Genomic DNA, 21,226 nt, shown 5'->3' with positions numbered 1-21,226 from the left:
CCCTTATATGCGCCACTGATTACATACCATGTAATACATTGTATTTGATTGTTTATTAGGAAACTTAATATTTTCATGAAATATACCTAGTAAAGTTCTTTTATAAAACAACTTAATTTAACTAGTAGTGTGTAAGTAATGATTATAAAATATACTATAGTATTTACATCAATGTGGTTCTTTAAAGATAGTCCTAAATGCTATAAATATGAACCTTGTACATTTGTACCTAGAAGTTTAACGAATGCACACGCTTAAAAGGTATTTAGTTAAAAAGATTTTTATAAATTATTGCTTTTGAGAATACTGAAGTGCATTTATTTATAAAATGTACATAGTAATTATAGTGTATTAAGCGTATTTGAATACAGGCATAAGCTTATGTACTTCATATATATATATATATATATATAAATATATTACGGGAAAACTTTGTGCTCAAGGCGATTATTCATAATATACTTGGACCGAATATTATACTTCAGCTTTTACCTAGGCAAACACATAAATGTGACCAGTCATTTGGACAAATCTGTAGTATTAACAAACTTGAATACTTCATAGAAAGATGTTTTTTTTTTTTATTATTTTTGAATATAAATAACAAAAAAATTAATTTAATTACACTGTATATATGTGTGGTAAATAATAATAGTACTACAATATTAAAATGATATATATGATATGTTTAAAGGACTTTGATTAATTTTGCGTAATAAAAATAATCAATCTTCAATTTTAATTAAATAGCTTTCTAGTTTTCGATTTAAGAATATAAAAATTATAATAAGTTAATTTAGTGATATTCCACAGTCTATAATCTATACTACATACATTTTTATTCATTGTTTACTGGCAAATATAATACTTTTGATTAATAAAATACAATTATAAGATTAAAAGTACCAATAGCAAATGTTTTTATTTACTAATGAATTTTTGTAGAGTAGTTAATTGCCTAAAAATATGTGCAGTAATTGAATTGCACATTTTGAATTTGACTAGATAAGCATCATTAACTATATTTTACACACTATTTCAAATATTATAAATTTATATACTTACTAAGAAAATATAAATACGAGTATATACTTTTTAGTAAATAAGTACTAATTAATATTGTGAAGGTGCAAAGAATATTATACACAATTAAGTAAGATTTAAATAATTAAGTATTACTTATTCTTAGTAAATATTTTCAATTTCCTAATAAAAAAAATCTTTGAAAACTGCAAATAGTGTATCGCAAAAAAATGTAATTCTAGCGTTACAGTTTTAAAAAAGTTTCATAAAGTCATATTTAAGTCAACAAAATTTCGTCCAGAAGTGTTGTTCAATAAAAAAAATGTGCATTGTCTCATGCATTTCATTTAATTTCATAGTTTAATATACAATGCTTTATTACTTAATTAGGAAAGATAAACAAGACAGTTTTCTACCAAAAAAATTGATGTGCGTCTAATTTCTGACGGATCTTTAATTTAAGTGAAATATATAAGCCAATTTTAGTAAAAAATAATTTACATGATCCAAAATAAATTAATATAAATTCATAATATAATTCACATAATTGTTATAATTTTTAAACTATGTTCAGTGCATTAATGTGCATTATACATGAATATAAAAGTAAGTTTTACTGTAGAAGACGTCCAAAAAAAAAAGGCACCATTTCTATCAACCTTTTTTACTAAATCGGTACTTTATACGGTTGCGCCATTTAAGTACAACACTAATGCATATAAAATGATCAATTTATATCAACCACAAAAGTTACTAACCTTAATATCGAGGAAATTTTTTTATGGATTTAGACTTTATTACAAAAATTATTAAAGGGCATTTTTAAGTACACGTATTATCACTTATTTTATAATACTTTTTATACACCATTTACTAGTAAAGTGTTTAATGAAGTTTCAGCGTTTAAAATAAATAATAAATGTTACATAAATAATTGAATTTTGTAAATCTAGTCTTAAACGTACACGTGTATGCAATAAATGTATATATATACAATCAGAGAATTTACAAAAATTATTAAAAACCTACTGTTTGCCAGTTATAGTTTCGTATATTATAATTAATATTGTTTAAACATTGAATGATTAGATATTATATAATTGATCAATAAAACAAAATGATTTCGAAGAATCGTAGTTTGAAATTTATCAATGTAAAATTTACTATCGAAATATTTGACGAAAGGTCATGTTTGTGAAATCGAATACTCTTGTACATATTAACCGAACTCTATTACGTTCTTGTTTAAATTAAACACTGCTGATAGTACTGTGGAAGTATTATATCTCTACAATGTGCAATGTTACTATAACAAATAACAAGAGTCATAAAATATACTCAATAATGTCTGTGATATAATGGAAATCTCCGACATGTCAAATACTTACAGAACTATAAATTCCATTTTGGTTTTATCAACGACAACAAACATCAACATAATATTATAAATTACTGTTGAAAACGTTGTGTTTATAGATCAACAGGGATCATTAAGGTCTCATTCATTGAATATTGTACATCGGATAGGTGATTTGTAGCAACGTACAATTAAATACTTATAGTTTTAGCTATATTTATTTTAATTATTCACCGAAACCATCTTAAGCTGTTTAACATTCAAAACCGAAAAACTATATTTACTTACATGCGTATACGTATTATATGATTATTAACACCGTTTGGAAGTCAAATATTGTTTCGGTCGTTAATCATTGGTAGTATTGATATAATTATGATTTATATATATATATATATATATATATATATATATTTATAGGTACTATATATCGTTGTTTATTGAATCATTTAGTGTTGTGTAGAAAGGCTGTTTGAACAATGCATAATATACATAGACATATGAAATATAAAAAAAAGGACTATATTTTCCTATGTATGTATTGTATATACAAGGAAATATTGGAAACATGGACAGACTGTTAATCATTCGCATGAGTTGAGGTAAAACCATGTTCCGTTGACTAACTTAAACATGCATGATGAATATCAACAATCAACTTAAAAACATACTGTGTACTAGAGGCGGCTCCAGAGTCTTGGTTAGGGGGGGAGGAAATTTATAATTTTACAAAATCTTATAACAAAAAGAAAACAATAATTTTTACAACACAAATTCAAGTCGTCTATTTTTTAAAATTGGCAAACATATCAATAATATGATCTATTTGATATAAAACAGCGGTTCTCGAACTTTTTTTTTCGCGTACCACTTGAATATATTATCAATCAGTTACGTACCACTAATGATTAAAAATAGAACCATACAAATTTTACATAATAAAATACATTTTTTTAAATTAATATAAGAGTTAAATATTAAATTTTTAATTTCCGTTCTACCACGGCCTTCCGCGTACCACCTTACAGTCTTTCACGTACTACAGTTTGAGAACCGCTGATCTAGAATATCTACTTTATGATATACATTAATTAGACATAATACTGATAGTCTATCTTCAGTCATCATTAAACGAAGTCAGGTTTTTAGTCTCCGAAGTGTGGAGAAACTCCTCTCAACCGTCATACCTCTTTGGCTCTATCTACATGCTTGTGCATGTCGTATAATAGTACATATTATAATATGCATTTTTTATTAACAATATAAATTTTTTTGTAAATACGGTACGGGCTTGGAAGGGGGCCACGGCCCCTAGGGCCCCCTGGAGACGCCCCTGCTGTGCACTGCAATCTGATGTCAATGAATGTACGTACCATACTTAAAGTTCAGGTGAATCATACTTGATTGACATGACGATATTTGTCAATTGAGATAGTTGTAATGGTTTTAAGATATACGTCTCAATTTTCACCGAAAACCGTCAACAATATCGATAATTTAATCGTTGCTCTACACCCAGTGCCATCCTAACTACCAATATAAACGTTATCCCCCTTGGGCTTTTCTTTATCATAGATTTATTTAATAGTTTTGATACAGGTATAATAGTAGTAATATTCTTATTCGTTCGGCTTCTTCGACGAGTTTCAAATTCGCCCCCCGGATGCACGTAAGTTTTTGGTAAATCTTATTTATAAAACGCACGACGGGATAAAGTATTGTTCGTACACACATATGTGCAGAGCAGCGCATAGAAACGTATTTCATTCACGAATATTATGTGAAAAAAATGCCTAGGACGTCCAGTGGAAAACGGTATAACGGCTCGCGTCCTCACGCGGAGTTACGATATTTATTAACGCCGATTAACACGCGTAGGCCAGACGGACAACGGTTGGCGAGCGTCCACGGCGTGGGTTTCCGCGCCGACTGAGAAATTGATTTTTCGCTTTTACCACGACGTCGCGCGCGCCAAACCGACGCCGGAGCGGAGGGTCACCGCCACCACCGGTTATGTTCTGTGCACGACCTAGGGCACGTGACTATCGCGTCCTCCCGGAATAGTATACCGCGGTTACGTTTACCTTGGAACCCACGTGTGCGGTGTACAAGCGGAAACGCGCACCGTGGTAGGTTAGGTTGTTCGTCGAATTTCACGATTTCCATCTGTACCCTCCAAACCAATTCCCGAAATTTTTCGTACACACTTTTCACACTACTGCGATCATATTTTAAACTTGAGTGGTAGGGCAATAGTGTATAGCTGATGATATTAATACAATTATCCATTGTTGTGGTTAAAAATAATTTATTCGTCATATTTTTAACTATACTTATCGTCTACCTCTGCTGTCAACCCCACGCACGACCGGCCACGACCACTCCGATTCGCCTGAGACGAATGTCTCCAAGTCGTATACAGTTCACCGAAACGTTTATAATGCCTTACCATCCTAACCGTATATATGTCGTTACATTGTAACCGGCCGGCATTAGCGTTTATTCATTTATATCAACGAATTTACACCCTGTGACAGGTTGCCGCGTGTCGGAGCGAACACGTGCGTTCGTAGCGTATTGGTTTCTGGAGACGGTGAAACGCGCGCGTGCTCATCGAAAACCCCGAGTCCTGTGTCCTTTCGTCTGTCCCGGCAAACGAGCGTAGGTCAACAGTATTTCCGGTTCGTGTGTGTGAGCACAGGACCGTAACAAATGCAGAAAAAATGATGAGTGGTGCCTGCAGGAACTCTGAGAGGGCGTGAAAACGAACAAATTAATGTTTTGTAAACGGCAACAACCGCCGATACTCGTTTTTTGTACGTCTACCGTTTTAATATTTTATTGGTCCGTTGATTTCCAAAACAATAATATATATCCTTTTGCATATTTTTGGTATAATTCTGTCCTCTTACTCTTGCAGGATCATTTGAGTTAAATCTTCTTTACAAATCCGTCAGGATTCACTTTGATGTTTCGCAGCTGCTGCATTACAATACATCATTTAATTGCTACACATAATCTAGGAGCGCGTGCGTGTGTGTGATGTGTAAGTCTGTTTGGAGAGCATTATTATTATAAATTGTTACAATTATTTACCGTACCCTCGCGGCCCCGTCCCTATCGTATAAACGTTTGCGCGTACACGCTAGTGCGACGGTGCACTCTAACTCGTTCGATTACCGTCAGCAGATGGCAGCACCGGTAGACCTCTTCATGCGGCCGTGCTGGCGTTGTACCGTTTTCCCTGGGAACCTTGAAAAATACGCCGTTCGCACAATTTACAATGTATTTATTGTTAATACATTGTGGTTGGTCCGTGCACACTGCCAAATCGCTTTTTTTCCTATTGTAGACGCGCGCACACACACACACTCACATTATATATATATATATATATATATATATGTGTGTGTGTATAAATATAAAATATAAAATATTCACACTGTTTCTTTTTTTATTTTATTTTTTTTTTTTGCGTCACACGCCGTCCGTCTCAGCGTTCGAAACCTAACAGCGTTCTCTATTGTGTATAGGTACATATCTATGCATATAACAACGCGCATGATGCACATGAAAATTACCACTGAATAATAACCCCTTGAATAATGATAATAATAATATCCTCGGAATTTAGGTCCCCAAAAAATAATCCGTAAAACATGATCCCTCGGATAAGCCGTGTTTAACAAATATTTGCTATACGTGTGCATATATAGAGCTGTACACGAATCGCGTACCTGTGTAATCGTCGCGTTGATATAAAACACAGTTAGAACTAATAAAAAAAAAAACTTATATCTAGCAGTTCTCCTTCATCGATACGTTTTCATCATGCGGTTTTAATCTAGGCTGTAAGTGCTTTCTTTTGTAGATAGCTCCGATTGTCCCGCACATAAATATACGGCTGTACAATATCATCGCTTCTGACTATATTTCGTTACTATAAATACATCGGCCCTAATTTATTTTGTACGCAAATCTCGCAACAATAATATTAGAATAGACGTAACACCGAAATCTGAGACAGAACACATATGACGTACGGCACGGAAAAAAAAAAAGAAAAATCTGTTGTTCTAGGGTTCACAAACATTATATTTGTTCGGTAACCTCTATAATTATGGAGAAGTTATGTAGACAATCCTAATAATAGGAAGGACAACTACATGGCAGAAATATTTAGTATATATTTAAAGTCGATTGTTGTCTAGCCTTACTAGCAATCCATTGAAATTGCCTTGTTACGTATTATAATTTAGTCGTATTAAACGTTTCCATTATTTTTACCAGTTTGCATACGGTATTATTAAAAATAAATTTGTTTTTGTTTTTCAAAGGAAGCAACTAATACATATACTACAAGTTCAATAATTTTATATATAATATTAGTTCGTATTAATTTCTTATACAACACTTATATATAATCGACAATCGTACATGTTAGTCATCTGAGTCATTTTTTTTTATTTTTTTTTCATAAGTATTCTCTTTCAATAACAATAATTTTAGGAATCTAATTACTGTAGACATTTGTCTTAAGATTCTACGTAAAGAGTATTGTACACAAATAATTTGCTACACTGGTATTGATTCGAACATTATACCGTATAAGGGTGTGGGCCAAGTTTACGAATATATATATATAATTTCAAAATTATAACACGTTAAATACATATTGTAAATTATATAATTTATAACGCGGTTAAAACGATACCATATATTATTTATCAATGTGTATAATTTCTAAAAATACTGAAAAGGCATGAAAACAATTTTCGTATTCTACAACAGTAATAAATTGCAGTATTCGAAAGATAATGCATAATTCTCATTGTATTTAACAAACGAGTGCAAAAACAAGAATTACCATGCGCGTAAAATATAATTTATCATATCTTCGTCTTTATACACTTTTACGTATATTGTAAACGTATACTCGTATACGTATATATATATATAGTTTTTGGAACACTCGTATATTATATTTTCGGTGAATTTTTTTTGTTCATTATAACATTTTTTTTTTTCGCGAACGGCTGGCACGAGGTTCACGACTCCAGGGGCACGATTTAGGAGTCCGGCGGGCCCGGGGGCTCTGTATAGGTGAACTTATAATTTTGCCGCGGCGTCGGTCGTCTTTCGAGACGAGTCGCATACCGACCGATAATTTCCGTCCATATACCGTACAGTTAATGGCATCGTTTTCGTGTCTGGCGTTTGTGTACGAGTGTGTTTGTTCGTGTGTGTGTGTGTGTATGTGTGTGTGTGGTGGCGATGACGACGGACGACTATATACCACGAGGACGATTATAATGTTTGTACGTATATACTTATATAGTTTCGTCCTATATTTATTCCTTCGGTTCGCCCTCCTCGCCGAACGTTGGTAGTTTTTTTTCTTCACGTTAAGGTTTTTGCGTGTCCTAATATTCGGTCCGGTGAACATACATTTTTTATTCTATTTTTCTAATCCTTTCATCCCTGCAGTTGACGTAAACCAGCGGTACAATAGTACCCACTGCGTACCCGTACGCCGTATACGTCAATAACTGCGTCGTGTGATCGCCACGGTACACACACATATATATATATATATATATATAATATATATCATGCAATAATAATATCCTGTTTTTCGTGAATTTTATTCGTGCGGTTCTTCCCCCCCCCCCCTCCACCACCACCGTCCCCGTGTAATTTCTGTAATTTCTAAACGCGTGTGCGCGCAATAATAACGTGCGAAACGAGGCAGCACTGATCGCTCGCCGTATACGTATGTAACACATTATATACACATATACATATTTATACGTATACATATATAGGTGGTATATATATATATATATATATATATTTATATTATTATGTGTGCACGGCCGTCGCCAAGATAGCGGTGGCGCGGCCAACGTTGGGGCCCTGTGTAGGTTGGTGAACGCGCGCCGTGACGTCACCGACTACGGGCGACTGTAACAAAATGGACGTCTTTCGCGAAATCCACGTTGCCGCCGCCGCCGCAAATGAAATACAATTTTTTTTCTCCTCTGCCCCGTCCGGGACGATTCGGAATTCCGCGAAATTCGCTTTTTTAGCTTCTCCCGCACGTTTTACGACGAACAATACGCACTTCGCCCGCGCCCGTCACCGTTTCCGTCGGTAATATATAGAACACAATACGATTATACGTCCCGATGTACCTAACTGCCCGCGGTTCTGCAGATGCGTTGCAAGCCCTAATATTTGTTCTTCGTACTGCACGCCAAATTCAAAGTTGTGGTAAACTGCAGCCCGTGACGCATAGATAGTTCATATAATGAAAGCCATATAATCATCGAAAGAAAATCCCACGAAAAAAATCCCCGGAAAAAATGTGACAGAAATACCGGTACGCAGTTATATTTTTACTAGTTATAGAAAAAAGAAAAAAATAGTAGAAAAAAATATACTTACTCCAAATTTAATCAAATTTCATTCTTATATAATGCCCTATATTTGTCAATAATAAATCAACGCGCAATACTCCCCTTGTAAATTGTTCGCGTATTTTTTTCCCCCATAATATTTATACATATATTCATTCATTACAAAAAAAACTTAAAAACATAACTCAACCCATGGTATAAATGTATTATGTAGAAATGTTCAATATTTCAATTTATATTATACCATGTCGTACATTATTTTATTAACGGTGATTTTTTTTCCGTTTACTGGTAATTTCTGCGGTTGAAGATGATGAACTATATATTGTGTTGATCTTATGAAAACAGATTTAAATTTGTTGTAAGCACGATGCACACGTTTTTCAGTGCATTAATCCGCAATTCTACGGTATTCGTTCATGTACGAGTAACCGATATTGTGTGACTCTTACACCGAACGAAATTTTATTAGACAATTTCAAACTCCATAGTGCTTACACTATACTTTTTGCTCAGGTACTTTAGTCTAAGTGCGCGATTAGTACACACGATTTTAAGTCATGTTGCGCATAAATAGGTATATACGTTAGTGTATGAATGCCCGAAAACGGTTTGAGTACAGTTCCAGGAAAACAACAGGGGGGAGGGTTGAAACGAGCAGCGTTTAAAATCACGTGGCAGTAAAAGTTTTCGAAGATCGTCTCCATGCTGCCCCGTCGCGTTTAGCTTCAGCTGTGGCAGCGATCGACGGGGGTGCAAATGGCAAATTTCATCGCTGCTTGATCAACAATTATCGAGATTTTAATAAGTCCCCGTTGACGTAGAAATAACAAAAATGTGGGTTTCGAAAAGTAAAACGACTTTCCCAACCAATCCTATATCGGCGTATTACTTTATTGATTCCGTACTCGATGGACGATGGACGAAAACAATACGTACAATGATCTGGAACTTATAATTATAATTTGTGGGATTTTTCCTCGTGTTTATGTTTTATTATTGTATATTATACACTGTTGAGTTCGTTGGCATAATAATATCTCTCCCGTCTTGTATTCAACCCTTTGATTGGTTTCGCAGTCGGACACGCGCTACTCGCGTTTCCCTGTTTCCAGCAAACCTCTTTAGTTCCATGTTGCTCTACAGCGCACCATCGGAGATAATTTGCCCGACAAATAAAGTCCTTGGACGTCCTCGGTTTACTCTTACCTTTAATTTTCCCTTATATTGTTCTATGTAAACTAGTTCGTTTTCGTGCCTCGATACGTAACCAACAATGTTCCGCCGTCTTGCTCCGATAGTTCTAAGTATCTCTCTGCGTTCATTTAGATCACAGAGCAATAGTTATACAATTAAAATTACAATAATAAATTATAATATATCTTATTAGTATACGATTTCGAGTAGAAAAATATTGTTCTGTATAAATCATACGCGAGTTCCGTTAGAATCATATTTTCACGGTTGTCGAAGCTATACCGCGGTCGTTTTTTTCTTACCAACTTTTTACTCTTAACACGCGATCACAGTGTTTCAAATATAATCACATTTTAATCTGCCCCCTCGTGGATTTTCTTAGACGCAGACGCATATTTATATTGACTTACACTTTGTACTGCAGTAAGCCCATATGTGCGTGTAGATAATTATTGTACACGCGTTTGATGTGATATATTATACGTGTATTTAAATATAGATAAACGTTTTGAATTCCGTACGATAACATTAAAAGCAACATGGTTTATGGACAACGATTATGCGCAGATTTATGTATAAAAGTAATACGCGTGACCGTACGTAGGATTCGTACGAGATGGCCAATTCAAAAACGCAATTTGCAGTCGAAAAGTGGGCGTGACCAAATGATACGCGTATGCGTCAAACGAATGCCAGTTTATATGACGTTTAAATAATGCAATCATATTGGTAAAATTTATATTATATGAAACTGTGCGCAATTGACAACTTCGTCGTGCGATTACGTTACAAGTATATATATACCTACGTGTACGTTCGTATATTAAATATCGTGAACGTACTGTCATTTGTTACGGATAACAATGATTTGCTAACATTTTCGTTACGACGGACGCGCAGCAATAATCGGGATGAACTCTGGAATACGCGCGCGTACAACTGGACGTTTTAATAACGATACTTAATTGGAAAACCGTGCGCGTTGTGCACGAGATGTATTCTTAAAACGATTGAAAAAAAAAAAAAAATTAAAATACATTTTATGATTTTATACAGAAATATAGCTGATTAATACCTTCGATATCCATCGATTTAAATACTTAAGATTACGGTACGTGTGTATGGTATGCGTTACAATTAAACACACGATCATCAGTATTTACGCATATCACGATTCTCTAGATACGCATGCTTATGCTATAAATATTGTGTTTTTATACAAAGTGCTTTTAATGCATGTTCATGTATTTTCGATTATTTACGATACAATTATCCGACACTTTTGTTCGACAAAATATTAGTATGTATACGAATACGATACTGAAATGTAAGTGACATTCGTGTGATTCCCAAGTACTAGATCTCCCCCAAAAAAGTTATTATTAAATATTAATACTAAGCGACTGTATATTTGTAAAAAAAAAAAAAAGCTACAAGTTATACAGTTTATAACTATGGTATAATGCTATATTATAGACTTCCTACACGCAACGGGGTGCAATTCATTTAATTACCACCTATGTACAATGCAAAAGCACGTATATATATATATATATATATATATATATATATATAAGTATATTTGATTAAACTTTTTTGTTCGCTTTGCTAGATTTCGAAAACTGTCCGTAATATCAATGTAAAACTTGCTGTTGAATTTGAATTGTACCGTTTACCTGTAGATCCATCTATTTATAATAGCTGTATGTTATTGTTACACTCTCTAATAATCGAGTGCTGTAATCTAAACTATGAAATTTTTTTAATTATTGATTATTTCTTTAATTTATAATCAAAGTTGATAAATAGAACTTTGAAATTTCGTACAAAATTCAAAATATATCAAAAAATGTTAACTCGAGCCTATGAATATATATTCGATAAGTACATTAAAGGATTTGGTATAAAATATTTATGAGATTTGGCACGCCATCACTGATAATAGTACTAAGTGTATACAATGTAATACGATCGATATTAATAAAAATTCTATCAAATCATTGATTTATGGACTCGACAGTTTGGTCTAGTACTTACTATCGAGAATGATTAATTTTTTTTAAGGTTTCTATATATACATATATATAATGACTTTTTATATTTAAAGTTCAGAGTTATCTGTTTACCATGCGGTATTACTTCAAATTTAATAGCTGGAAACAAAAAAAACCCCAATCATTTTTACACTATTATATCGTATAGACTCTAGTGTATATTTATATTACTCAACAAACTGAAATTGAATTATAAAAATAAAATATTTCCTTACGAGTATACTTAACTGAAACCTATTTGTTATTTAATTTATTCACCAGCTGGAAAATCATTATTTAATTATCTTTTATCTCGTATTTATACTCCGAATTAATATCTATAATATAATTATTGTTTACATTTCTCTACATTTTTAAAATTTAATTCATATTATAAGTTTCTTGTACATTTTTATCATTCAGTAAACATTATCCTAATATATTTAATTTATTGAGTTTAGTTCTTTTAATAACCATATTTTCTCAAAAATTATCACAAAATGAATAAAAATATCAACTTATTGACAAAAAAAAACAATTGTCATCACCAAATTATTTAAAATATTTCCAAACATTTCGTTACATTCTTATGCTGCTAAACTGTAAATAAATAAACAAAGTGAATGATTCATGAATAGAAAAAAGTAAATAACTTTCTTCGGTGATTTATTACTTAAATTGATACATTCAGTAAAAATCATAGTTATCATTTACTTTGGTAGTAATTTTTTTCATTAATTGTGTAGTTGCGTTGAATTATTGAGTACATAAGATAATCTATGTGTGTAAATGAAACAAAATATTGTATAATATGAAAAAAAACTTCGTATATTATTTTACCATTTTTCATTGAATATAGAAAATGTTCTATTGCAATTCGTAAACACCTGAAAAATGTCGACCTAACTTGTTAATTAGACGCCCCTGTCATCCCTAAGCGTGGCTAACATGTAAAAATAATCGATAAGTATCATAATTTGGGTCGTGTCCATAGTTTTTGTAGCCGCTAAGCTGATTGATTGCAATCAAGAATGAGATTTAAACCCAAATTTAGTTTAAAAGAACGGAGCTACGGGTCCTTGAAAATCATAAAAATAATTATGCCCAGGTTTTAGGTTCACTTTCTTAAAATTCCCACATTTACTCAAATATTAGATATATATATATATATATATATATATATACATATATATGTATATATATATCTAAGAAAGACTACTGTTTTATCATATTTCAATCAATGTAACAATTTTATTTCGCTCATTTAGTCATCGTATTAATATTACTTCAATTTAACACTATTCATAAATATATTTCATTTCTTTTTTTGTCTAAAAGAAGATTTGGATAAACACACAAATGGTCTGGTAAAGCCGGTAAACTAAAATAGTTTCATATAAGTTTATAGCATAAGTAAATTATATAGATAGGTTTTTTATTTATTTATATACTTTGTGCTATAGTGTTGCACGTAAAAGGAATACTAATTATCATTAAAGAAATTTCATAATCATAAAATATTATTATGATACTATGATAAAATGAACCATTTTCAAACAATGAATATATTAGCATACAACAAATACAATGTCATTACATCCAAAGACTTTTGAAATGTTTATAAAAATAAATATTTAATTTTTTATTATTTAAAATGTTATTTTCGTGGACAAATTTACAAAATTACATAGGTAAGAATTTTCGATTAAATACAAAAATGTACGTTAAAAATCTTTAAAAAAATGTTTAGGTTTTGTTTTTTGGTTGAGAATGATTTCGTTCATTTTTTATTACCTTTTACAATTATGTACACCTTTTAATTTAAAAGTTACTATAACTTTAAACTTCCAACTTAATTGGTTTAAATTATAATAAAATACAATTGTATGAACTCAAAACGTTCTTTATCAAGTATTTTACCGAATCGAAAGATTTATTGCTCATCGGTAACCCTTAGCAGGAAGGATTTTATTGTCTGACAGGTATTTATTTTCCTCGGATTCCCGACTGACATCTTAATAGTACCATATTTATAAATTTACATACAGTTGATATCTTGTACACTGTGTAGTAAATCTTATGGTGTGTAACCGATATTAACTATGTATATACGTAACTATGACTTTTGGATGAAATGCTTCAATAAACTATGGTGTGATAACCCGTGTGGAAAATATTAACAATTATTTCGACTTTTCGACGTTTCGGTCTCTACATCGCCGCTCGTCCGTAGAGCGTACAAAAAAAAAAAAAAAATCGATGGTTAAATTGAGATCAAACGACGGCAACACGTGTGCGTCGGAAACCTAACCTACCCGTAAGTCCTGACGCACTCGCGTGTACCGCGACCGTAAACGTCCGTCGGTGTTGGTGGCGAACCGCGCACCGTGCTGCGCGAACAGTGACAGTATCGATGGAGTACGGCGGATTTTCGCTCGGACCAGAACACGAGACCTATCGTACAACTCAAACGGAAGTGTAACTTTAGCGTGACGTTATCGGACGTGTTGAACACGACGTTAGAGTCTTATGCGCATAGATACACATCCAGTCGCTGATCCAGGTCTCCGTCAGCGGAACACGGTCGAACGGGTCATATCGTCCCGGGACACGCCGGCGATACCCGCACGAGGCTGCGGCCGTTTTCTCATAACAGCGGCAGACGGGACGGGTAACACACCGCCAAACGATGGGACGACCGACGCGCGTCCGATAACTGTGGAAAAATATCCGTGCGCGCATACGCGACGTGACGTACGATGTGCATACGTGTACACGGTAGGAATGTCGCTGGAGCCACCGCCGCCACCACCTGCTGGACACAAAAGCTATGCACGCGACGACCGGCCAGGTTCCCGTGTGAATCGTGCGGGCGCCCGGGACGCAGACCGAGGAGCAGCGAGCGAGCGAGTGAGACGGCGGTTGCCGCGCACCGAGTGAGAAGGTCACATACCGCCACTACCCCACCGGCCACCGACCACGACGCTTTCTTTAGAACACCGCGTTTTCACACACACACACACACACACACACACGCGCGCGCGCATGTGCGCTGGGCGACTCGTACATACAACCCTCGCGTCGTTGGTGTGCATGTTCGTGTGCGTTCGTGCGTTAGCGTGTTAGCCCGCGTAAATGTGTGCGTGTGCGTAATGTTCTCACGGTCGCCGGTCGTGTTGTGCCCTCTTCTATACAACGTTAACGCGCGCACACCGCACATACTCACACACGCGCGCCCGTCGTCATACACCCCCTTGTCGTCGGCGCAACCAGTTTTGTCGTGGAGGTGGGGATGGCGGTTGCTCGATACCCGAACTCGAAAATAACATTGCGAGAACGAATGCACAACAACTGACACACACGCACGCGGACGCGGGCGAACGAGAGAAAAGGAAAAAAAAAGTAATGATATACACACGCACTCGCTCGTCGTACACCTTTTGAAAATTATGTTTTTCTCAAAACAAACGGCGGCGCGGCGATGCCGTTATACATCGCGACGGTCGTGGCGGCGCTCTATTCTTGTGTGTTTGCTCCGTGTGAGAGCGATCATAAAAGCGCGCGTTAACGTCATTGAAGGGTCGAATTGTCGAAGACTCTCACGCGCCTTCCCTTCCTCCCATTCTCTCTCACTCTCTCACCCTCACTTTGTTTTCTATCTTTCTCTTACCCTCTTCTCGCTCCCTCTCTCTCGTTGTGTATACGTACATGACCGCAAAAAGAATTTCAGTTGTTCTCCCACATCCCCTAACACTGATGCAGCGTATCTCGGCGACGTCGGCCTTCTCGTAACGACCTATCCCTCAGACCAACCGCCGGCAATATCTTATATCGCCTTCGGTGACAAGTCTCCTTGCCACGCGTGTGATCTATATTTACGACTCCGATTACAACCCACCAACAACCCCTTTGAGGCCCAACGCCGTACGGTGATCGAAATCGTTGTAACGTCGATTTTCACGTGATATTCGACCGTAATAACAATATTGTTAAGGTGTACGATAGCACGTGTATTCGTTATTACTTTTTTATTTTATTACGGCTCGTAACGACGTTCGTGAATGCAATTGACGAATGAGTAAAATATTTTAAAACGTGTGGGTGGAATTTTAGCACATATTTTACCATAAGTTTTCATTTGAAAATACACAATCATCGTAGGGTTATTACGTTTTACATGTATACCTTTAATCAAACTATAGGCAACCGATATTCGCATTGATCGTATAGAAATGTTAATGGCGTAAATCCCAGTGTTATATCCGTGCACATGACTTGTGGTTGACAACGGTCTATACAATTTTATGCTACCTATTCAAAAATGCGCAGCAATCATTCCAATCAAGAATTGAAGTACAACACATAATTATACAGATATTTTCTTCTTCTTAGCTTTTGCGGACCTTTTATGTCTATTGTCGTAACTGTCAAATGTCTCCATCCCTACCTATCCAATTTCTACGTATTATAACGATTGTAATCAAAAACTCTTTCAGCGAATTAACCCTTTTTTATTCAAACTAATATTATGATAAATATATTATTGATTATTGAATTAGGACTAATATTGAATTTGAGGAAATTCATGTACTGTGTATTTTCTGCAGTTTTTAAGAAACGCATAATTTTAGATAAATATATATATCAACGAAAAGATTATGTGTTCAGACGTTTAAACAAAAAATATGCATATTGATACAATGTATTTGATATTTACTATGTACGGCCATTCTGTCTTAGATACTAAATCCAGTGGCGCATTTACATGCACGTGCCAACAGCGTCAAATTTTTGAAGAATATACGTTTAACCCTATCTTATATTATTATATTTTTATATGTTTTTAGGTTTTCTGATATTGTAAAATATGTAACATATACTCCTAAATGAAAAATATTAGATAATAGCTTACCCCACCAACAGTTATCAAGATGGTTATTTCCATTATTTTTTATCGTAGTACTGAGTGACTAATTCAGTTACTCTACGTGGTATAATTAATCATTTGACTAATATATTATTCAAATATCTAAAACCGACTTCAGCTGATGAAAAATTAAATATTTTGGCATTATTATCAATAGAAAATGACATGTTAAAATAATTAATTTTTAAAGATTTAATCGACAATTTTGCTACTAGCAAATGTCCACTTAGACCGATATAATTAATAATTATCATATCCAAGTTTGAAGAATGTCTTTTATTTGTTTTCTGTAGTTATTAATAAAAAAATTTTAACTCTTAAGAAATTATGTTTTATTATTTAAATATAATATATTCCTTAATTAATTTATATTTTATAGTAAATAAATGATAACTTAGTCTAATATTTTAGTTATTGAGGGCTATTTAAAGGATTTTATATAGGCCTACAAGCGGGAAACATGTGAATATGCCCCTGATTGAATTCTCGTTTCAAGGGTTTATCATTATAACGGACTGAACTTAATTGAGACCAAAATACTCCACTTTTTTAATACAATATATTGACTTTTAAGATTAATGTATTTTTTACAGAAATATTTCATTCTCAGACGTATAATATATTAAACAATTAATTTCTACGTATGATTCGTTAAGAAAGTAAATAATTTTTATTACTTATTTATTAAATAAATATTTTCCTTGTGTATATATATTTATAAACAAAATAAATGTAATCAATTTTGATGATATTGTATGTTTATTTTACTTTTGCGTTATTGTAAGAAAAATGGAATACACATAATTTATTTGTGCATTACCCAAATGTAAATTTGTTCAATAACCTAGCGTAAAAATTACGCAGGGCTAATTTATAATTATGGATCAATATTTGGATGTTATTTACACCGTCATAAATATGTAATTCAATTTTACACGTCTATCAATTGTTATTTATAGCTATAAATTACGTTAATTAATGTTTCAATTAATTATATTGTTGCCCCATTTTACCATCCAATCGTATTTCATTAAGTGTTTTTTTTCTTGTGTAAAATTAAACAATTATTTATTTTTACAACAATTTTATAAAATTAAATTTAACTTTTTCGTTACATTTATTAGCTTAATAATTAATGTATTTATATATATATATATGTATAATAATAATAATAAAATAAATATATAATAATATAATAATAATACAAATAATTCAATTATTGTATTCACTAATATTCATTAACTATTAAACATTTTTAAGTAGTTACATCGTGTTATCAACTTTTTCAACTTTTTGAATATATAAAACATTCTGAAATACAATACAATATATATTCACATTTTTTTTTTAATCCAGACTACCATCACGAAGTTATGTGAAAATATTATTTTAAACTATACTAATAATTTTTTTTTTTTTATTAGACTAAAGTTGTTTCTTTTTTGCCTTTTAACAATCTGCAAACATTCATAGAATTAATTTATAATTTATTATTATAATTATAATAAGTTTAATGAGGCAATAATAGTATATATAATAGTATAACTATTTTATTCATTAACATATTAAGACGTATTACATCTAATATAGATATTATGTTATAATTATTATATATTATTGGTGGAGTTTAAACGCCTTCGATAACGTTTATATTTTTAGAAAATTAAAATTTTTGCATATTTTTTAAGCAGATACCTATGTTTATTCATATGGATTTTGACGTTTTAATTCACATAGATAGTTGTTAAAATGGTGGGTTGAGCTACTTTAATTGAAACCCATTTACATTTATTCATATTTTATCGAGGAAGGGCTTTCAAAGGGATACAAGTTTATTATATTTTAATATTTATAATCACTTATTATTTAAAAACCGTTAAATAAAAACTTTAACGATTCGATAAATCCCAATTGAAATGTTATAGACAAACTTGCCAGCAGTTCGATAAAATTAAAGAAAGGCTAAATTTTATCAGCTTATCCCCGATATGATTTCTATGAATTATAATATCCGGTTGGATTCAAAATAGTTTTTTTTACAGTTAGGCTAGGTTCACATATACGGGCGTCCACGTGAACCTAGCCTAAGTATTTTGGAATACTAATTATTAATTATATTATCATGAACAAATCATATTCAGTGTTAAAATTGATTTTTTAAGACATACACGTGGATAATCAAATAAATGGAAAATAATTTGTTGGTATTTTATTTTAGAATACAAACAGAACAAGTTGTCACACATTATAAATGATTCCTTCGAAAATGGTTGTGCTCCGCATAGTTAACTTTTTGAATATCCACGCCGTGACGGATTCCCTCTAATTTCAACAGCAGTAAGTATTATCTTATCATTTCGTATTATTACTTTTGTACAAGTATTTAAAATGAGATAAAGAATATGATTTATTTTTCAATGAACAATTATTAGACGAGACTCAAGAGCTTGCTTGTTCTGAGTAATAGAATCTCTAATCTACGTGTGACGTGTCGCCCATCCGGATACTGTACTATAGTTGAATAATAAATGGTAACCTCCTGACGAGTGCGTGTTTAAATTTTTTTTTTTCAATCCTTATTTTTCAAATGTTGGCCCCCTTGGTATTTGTTGTCAACCGGGAGGTGACAAAGTTTATTTTTACACTAGTTTCACGCCTACGCGATTGGAGAACGTTTTTCTATAACCCTTAAACAGGGCTGTGTTTATTTTTAACCACTAAATGCGTCGGCTGAAAGCTTTAAACAGTACACGAATACAGTTTTCCCCATTTATGAGACATTGTTGAAAAAATGACAACAGATAAATTAAATGTTACCGTATTTGTGCAGAATTTTTTGAAGTGTGTACTCAGTGGCGTACTTATATGCAGACACTATCGGCACGTGCCTACAACGGCAATTGTTGAAGATTATACGTTTTACGGTATTACATATTATTATATTTATATATGTTTTTAGGTTTTCTGACATTGTAAGACATGTTGTATATACTCCTAAATGAAAAAATATTAGACAATACCTTACCAACAGTTATCAAGATAGCTATTTTCATATTTTTTTATCGTCGTTTATATGAATATATATATATAAGATTCAGGAATATTAATGAAAGAAATCGTTATCAATGATTTTAAAAAATAAAATATCTAGAAATAAATAATTATTCTGAATTCAGTCGCTGTTCACGTAAATCTTTTCTACGTAAATCTTTTTCCCTTTATTTTATTTACTTATATTTATTGATTATTTTTACTATTCTTCTTCTTTTTTTTTTTTTTTTTTTTGAAGAGTAGAAAATGGTTAAGCAGTGACCACCATAAATAATTTTCCAACTAAAAAGTAATAATTTAAAACAATTTTTGGATCAAATACAAATTGACTGATTTTTTAAATATAAAGCTTCTACTTTTTGTAGCACTAACAGTTCTATAGTGACTAATATTGAGGGGTAGAAGTGACTAATTCAAACCGACTTAGTAGTACTGTGTGACTAATTTAGTTACTCTACGTGGTATAATTAGTCATTTAACTAATATTTTATTCAAATATCTAAAACTAACTTAAGCTGTTGAAAAATTAAACATTTTGGCATTGTTATCAATAGAGAATGACATGTTAAAATAATAATTATTTTTAAAGATTTAATCGACAATTTTGCTACTAGCAAATTTCCACTTAGACCGATATAATTAATAATTATTATATCCAAGTTTAAAGAATGTATTTTATCTGTTTTCTGTAGTTATTAATTAAAAAAAATGTTAACTCTTAAGAAATTATGTTTTATTATTTAAATCAAAATTGTTACTTAATTAATTTATATTTTATAGTAAATAAATTGTAACTTAATCTAATATTTTAGTTATTGAGGACGGTAATTTTTCACAAGCCTACAAGCGGAAAACATGTTAATACGCTTCTGCTTGTACTCAATGTCGCTATACGAAATCTCTGTCGTTTCTGAATGAGTTAAAATGTAGTTGATAATAATGTACGCATGAAAACATGATTACAAAGTTTATTATTCAGTTGATTGTTTTCTAACACAATACTTAAATAAAGTAATTTGTAATGTGTACTTGTAAAAGTATTCAGTAGGCAGTACGTTCTTCTGATGGACAATTTAATTGTACCTACTTACTTTTTTTTTATTATTGAATAATTTTTTGACTATAGGGATTTTTTTAACAATTTGTGTGACACGACGAATGATAAATAATTAAAGCTGAAAAGAAATAATTTTGTATTAGGTCATTGTTTAGTATTTAT

At 32.4% G+C, this 21,226-nt stretch overlaps 1 long non-coding RNA gene across 1 annotated transcript; it reads left to right on the top strand.

The window, feature by feature from the left end:
- The first annotated feature begins 7,513 nt into the window (after positions 1–7,513).
- Positions 7,514–19,478, top strand: LOC112685342. Its single transcript, XR_003148786.1, has 3 exons — positions 7,514–7,698; positions 19,175–19,293; positions 19,389–19,478. It is a non-coding gene; the product is annotated as an uncharacterized LOC112685342 (long non-coding RNA).
- The last annotated feature ends 1,748 nt before the right edge of the window (positions 19,479–21,226 follow it).

This window comes from Sipha flava, unplaced genomic scaffold, assembly GCF_003268045.1.
Source record: "Sipha flava isolate LNK unplaced genomic scaffold, YSA_version1 273_pilon_pilon, whole genome shotgun sequence".
In the NCBI taxonomy this organism is placed as follows: Eukaryota; Metazoa; Arthropoda; class Insecta; order Hemiptera; family Aphididae; genus Sipha; species Sipha flava.
The sequence above is the reverse complement of the archived record's forward strand: the minus strand, read 5'-3'. Positions and strand labels throughout refer to the sequence as shown.